Genomic DNA, 5,711 nt, shown 5'->3' with positions numbered 1-5,711 from the left:
GACTTATGCATTTACAATCATTGAGGTTTGGCAGGCATGAGGTTGCTGAGAGAAAGCTGAGGGGTGAGCCACCCAGGAGGGGCCCTGTGGTAGTAATAAAGTGTGTCCACAAATTCTTTGAAATGCTTCCCCTTCAAAAGGTGAAGACTCATTTTCCTCCCTTTGAGTACAAGCTAAACTCTATGACACTTCTAAATGAAGAATACGACAGAAGTGACATGCAACTTCTGAGACTGGATGGTCTCAGCATGATGGTTGCCTCCTTGCTCTTTTTCTCTCCTTGCTCTTTTTGCTCTTTTTACTTGCCAGGTCATCAGAACACTCAAACAGCCCTACAGAGGGCCCACGTGGCCAGGACCTGAGGCCCCTGCCCACAGCCACGTGAGTGTGCCATCTTGGAGGCAGATCCTCCAGCCCTAGTGAAACCTCTGGATGACTGCAGCCCCAGCGGACATGTTTTAAAAAAAACTATTTTATTTATTTATTTTTCGAGGGGAAGGGAGGGAGAGAGTGGGGGACAGAAACATCAGTGTGTGGCTGTCTCTAATAACCCCCAACCAGGGACCTGGCCCGCAACCCAGGCATGTGCCCTGACTGGGAATCGAACTGATGACCCTTTGGTTCACAGGCTTCCACTCAATCCACTGAGCTACACAAGCCAGGGCCCAAGTGACACCTTGACTGAAGCCTCATGGGAGACCCTGAGCCAGAACCACCTGCGTTCCTAACTCTTGGAAATTGTGAGCTAATAAATACTTATTATTTTGAGCTACAACGTTTAATGTTATAAGACAATACATCAGTAATACAGGCCCTCACTGTGTCATTATTTGTGTCTAGTTGTCGTGCTTGAGGGTCAGGAAATTTTCCTCCTCTCATCCACCTATCTAACAGCAATACAGGGCTTCCTAAGAGGAAGAGGCTTTTCTGAACTCTTGGTATTGGTGGGTGTAACATACGATGCTTTATTTCTTCCCTGTTGTCTAAAGGGATTTTGATAAAGTCATTTCCCATCCCAGGGAGAAGCACCTCTTGGCTAGTATATCTTCTGAAGGCAGAAAGTCCCTTAGGAAATTCATAAACCCAGACTGTCCAAATCACTTCATAAAACATTGCATAATCTTGCAACAGTCCTGTGATGTAGGCACTAGTTGCCTGACCTCAAAGCGGAGGGGACTGAAACATGCCTCATGGGTGTGCACCACCTTGAAGGCATATTAAAAGTATTAGGGGTTTTCCTCATAAATATCCAATGACTTCTGCATTGTAGAAACGACGGAGAAAGCAAGCCACGAAGAACAGAACAGATACGAGGCACGGAGGTCGGGAGAAAAGTATCTGCCTTACTCCCACAGGAGACCTTCTTAAGGATTACTTCATGAAAGGCTGTGTGAAGGCCTAATCAAGTTGACATGGTCCTCAATCCCCAATTCCCTTGAGGCCCTAGAAACCCAGCCAGCTCGTGCCTAAACAATGAACTTCCACACTGCTCCTTCCCTTTGAACTGCTGCCTCCTTTGAAGGAAGCATCAAGAGGGTCTTGAAGGACAAAAGTGGCCCCTCTCTATGTTTTCAAAGACACTGGGAGCGGGTGAATGGAAAGGGCTGTTTGTAACTTTAGGTTGTGTTGGAAATTTGACAATCACCATCTGGGGAAGTTACACAACACGGTTCAACCTGATATGGGCTATAGCAGACCCCCAGACATGCCGGTCTGTTCTCAGTACCTCGGCCAAAGGCCATTCACTGTCTGGCCAGGCTTCAGAAAGGAAAACGCCAGTGATCTAAAGCCAAATAGATCCTTCTCATTGCCTTAGTCTTGGTTCTGCTACTAACTGGCTGTGTCCCTTCACTCTGAATCTCCATCTCTTTATCCACAAAGGTCGATGAAATGTGTTCTCAGGTCTTTTGTTAGCTCTGACACTTTATGACTTAATTCCGGTAGTAAGTTCTCAGAGGCTCTCATTCCATGGAGTGAATGCATTCAACTTGTCTTATTTGGGTACTTGCACACGTTGTTTTCTCAAATACCTACAGCTTTTCTTCATTGGGATTGACTTTGTGAGTACAGTCTGTTCAGCTATGAAGGATTCACTCCATCATGTTTTCCCAAGCTCTTCCTGGGAATAACCAGCCGGAAATGACGTGGGCTGTTTATGAAAAATTCCTTTCTGATTAATGTTGTGGTAAATCTTGTCATTTAAAAAATACAGAGGAAGGCTGTGGCTGGCGTGGCTCAGTGGATTGAGCTCCGGCCTGTGAACCAAAAGGTCACTGGTTCAATTCCCAGTCAGGGCACATGCCTGGGCTGCGGGCCAGGTCCCCAGCTGGGGGCATGCAAGAGGCAACAGATCTTGTATCTCTCATACATCAATGTTTCTCTCCCTTTCTCCCTCTCTTCTCCTTTCTCTAAAAATAAATACATAAAATAGTTTTAAAAAATTAAAATAAAAAACACAGAGGAAGTCTATAGTTGAGGAAAACATGATAATTCTGAGTAGGACATTTTTCAAATATTTTCTCTTCGAAAACTCACTGAGCACTAACAAAGAGTATTGACAAATGGAATACTTTTCCTATGACTCAGCTGTTAATTTATTGAGGAGTCAATCGGGGCATGGGGAATATTTCATTTTTTAATTTCCTCTCTGGTATAACTCCTCAAAATGACAAAAGAGATAGCCATTTAAGGGGAGCAAACACGGTTTGCCCCCAGACATTCCTAATGTGCATTTTCATTTTAGTGTAACATAACCCTAGTTAAAATGACAGAAATACTGAGTTAGGCTTCTGTGGTTATTTAAAATTTATAACATCGTTCAATAGAACTTTCTGTGATGATGGAAATGTTCAACATCTGTGCTGTCCAATATAATAGTCCCTAGTCGCCCTGGCTGGTGTAGCTCAGTGGATTGAGCGCGGGCCTGTGAACCAGACGATCGCAGTTCGATTCCCAGTCAGGGCACATGCCTGGGTTGCAGGCCGGTTCCCAGCAGGGGACTCACGAGAGGCAACCATACATTGATATTTCTCTCCTTCTCTCCTTTCCTTCCCCTCTAAAGACAAATAAATAAAAATCTTTTAAAAAAAGAACTATTTTAAATAGTCCCTAGTCACCTGTGGCTACCGAGCACTTGAAATGCAGCTAGTGTGCCTCCAAAACTGGCTTTTGCTTTCTTTAATTTTAATGAACATAGATTTCAATTTAGGCTCTGGCTGGTGTGGCTCCGCTGATTGGGTATAATCTAATAACCTACAATCTTTACTGGGTAAAAAGGCAGATGATATCAGAAAGAAGAGCTGGGCACCCGGTAGCTACAGTTACCGCCCCAGAAGCTCTGTGACTTTTTTCTTTTAACGTTGGCTCCCCGGAGTTATGGTTGATCTCTTGAAAGGAAGGTAACAAAAAGAAGGGAGGAGTCTCAGCTCCTTGACTTAAGGGCCTGGACTAGCTCTTGTCCTCCAAGGTCAGGGCTGGGGGCTGAGAAGCACCACAGCCCATCACCTGAAATAGTTCAAAGCATTTGCCCCTTTGAAGCCAGGACTGGCTCATCAGTCTGTGCTCCTAGGTTCTCTGACCTTGGACCTGCAGTGTGTCCCTGGCTTGGGTTAGGATAACAAGGCATTACGAAGATAAACAAGACCCATGCTATTGTGAAGCAAGCCCTCCCATACAGTATCTCATTTAATCCTTGGGCCAATCCTGAAATGTGGCATGACTTTCACTCTCAGTTTATGGAGAACTATGAAGTCACACTATTTGTAAAAGGGCACAGTGGGATCAAGCTGAGGTCTTTGTAGCTCTGTAGTGCATCCTCACCCATGACACAGACGTCAAAATGCAGATTTCTGCCCCCACCCCAGATATGATTTGCACTCTTTGCCAGCACTCCAGTGGATCCTACTTTTTAAGTTCCATTTGCAGATCTCACTTTGAAAAATGTGATGAAAATTCCCCTCACTCCGGAAAGAACTCCAGAGTTTCTCAACCAGGGGCAATGTTGCCCCCACAGGTCATTTGGCAATGTCTGGGGACATTTCTGTTTGTCACAACTCAGGGGGAGGTTAGTTACTCCTGGCCTCTGGAGGGTAGAGGCCAGGGCTGGACCCTGCGAAATATCCTATAATGCACAGGACAAGAACGGCCCCCGCCCCCCATACAAGGAATTATGCAGCCCCAAATGGCCATAGTTTGAAAGTTGAGAAATCTTGCCTTAAATAAAACAAAGCTGGGACCTCTGGGATCCCTGAGAAAGGAGACGAGAGCCCGAATGCATGATGAAAAACATAAATTTCATTCTTGACTTGGTTTCCAGCAGCCCAGATTTCAGTGACTTAAAGAAATTTCAGGTAATGATTTCTCAACTTTATCAGACCCAGTGCTCCTTCTTTTTCAGCTGGCAGCAAGCCATGGCATCCCTCAGGACAACTGGCACAAGCGCTGCAAGACCACGGGCTAGAGGAAGCCCCACCACAAGAAGCAAAAATATGAGCTGGGGGCCCTGCTGCCAACATTAAGATTGGCCCCTGCAGCACACACGGAATCCATGTGTGGGGAGGCAACAAGAAGCGCCAAGCCTTGAGGCTGGTTTGGGCAACTTCTGGGGCTCAGAGGGTCGTACGCACAAAAGGAGCATTATTGATGTTGTCGACTGCATATCCAACAACAAACTGGTCCATACCAAGACCCTAGGAAAGTACTGCCTCGTGCTCATTGACAGGACACCGTGCCGGCACTGGTACGAGTCCCACTATGTATTACCCCTGGGCTGCAAGAAGGGAGGCAAGCCGACTCCCGAAGAGGAAGAGATTTTCAACAAAAAATGATCCAAGAAAATTCAGAAGAAATATGATGAAAGGAAAAAGAATGCCAAAATCAGCAGCCTTCTGGAGGAGCAGTTCCAGCAGGGCAAGCTTCTTGCGTGCATCGCTTCAAGACCAGGCCAGTGTGGCCAAGCAGACGGCTCTGTGCTAGAAGGCAAGGAGCTGGAGTTGCATCTGAGGAAAATTAAGGCCCGGAAAGGCAAATAAGTCCTCCTCCCTCCTTTGTTTCATGTTAAAAACAACTAGACGCCTGTAATAAAGATTCATTCTAGGGTTAAAAAAATAATAACAGCTATTTTTCTATTCTGAAACCCTCCAATAATTTTTAAATATCGCTACGATGTTATAATTACCATGTATCAGGGAGAACCAAACAGAGTTTACCATAACACAATATGCCTTTTGATTTGTGTAAAGCCGCCCTGGAAGATGAAATGAAGCCACCAGATGCTGGTGCCTATCTGTAGGATCAATCACCCAGAAGATCCAGGTGCGCCCCATTGAAGACGGATGGTGTCATGCTTTTCCGGAACTGTGAACAACTTGTGCTTAATTTCCGTAGCAAACAGAACATGACCTTCTGATTTACATAGTCATTTACTTCCAGGAAAATGCAATATTTATTAAAACTATGCCAAAATACTTTCTGTTTGTTTGTAAAGTGATGTGTGGTCCATCCTCAGCTAATCTTGAGCAGGTGTTAGCACGTGTGGGTGTCTAGTGGGGCCTGCGGAAGTCCTGCAGGACTCAGGAGGGTCCTTCTTCCTCCTGGGTTTTCCAAGTAAGGAGGGAGGCCTAGAATCCCAGCTGTAGCTCATTAATGTGTAAGGTGGCTTTCCCCCTCCCTATTGGTGAGAAAACAAGAACCAGGACAAAATATGCTAAAAT

General features: G+C 45.4%; 1 pseudogene; it reads left to right on the top strand.

Moving 5' to 3' along the window:
• Window positions 1-4,274: 4,274 nt before the first annotated feature.
• Window positions 4,275-5,030, top strand: LOC118987279 (40S ribosomal protein S8-like; annotated as a pseudogene).
• The last annotated feature ends 681 nt before the right edge of the window (window positions 5,031-5,711 follow it).

Source organism: Sturnira hondurensis, unplaced genomic scaffold, assembly GCF_014824575.4.
Source record: "Sturnira hondurensis isolate 20B ecotype Veracruz unplaced genomic scaffold, ASM1482457v3 Scaffold0005220, whole genome shotgun sequence".
NCBI lineage: Eukaryota > Metazoa > Chordata > Mammalia > Chiroptera > Phyllostomidae > Sturnira > Sturnira hondurensis.
This window is presented reverse-complemented; position numbering and strand designations above follow the sequence as displayed.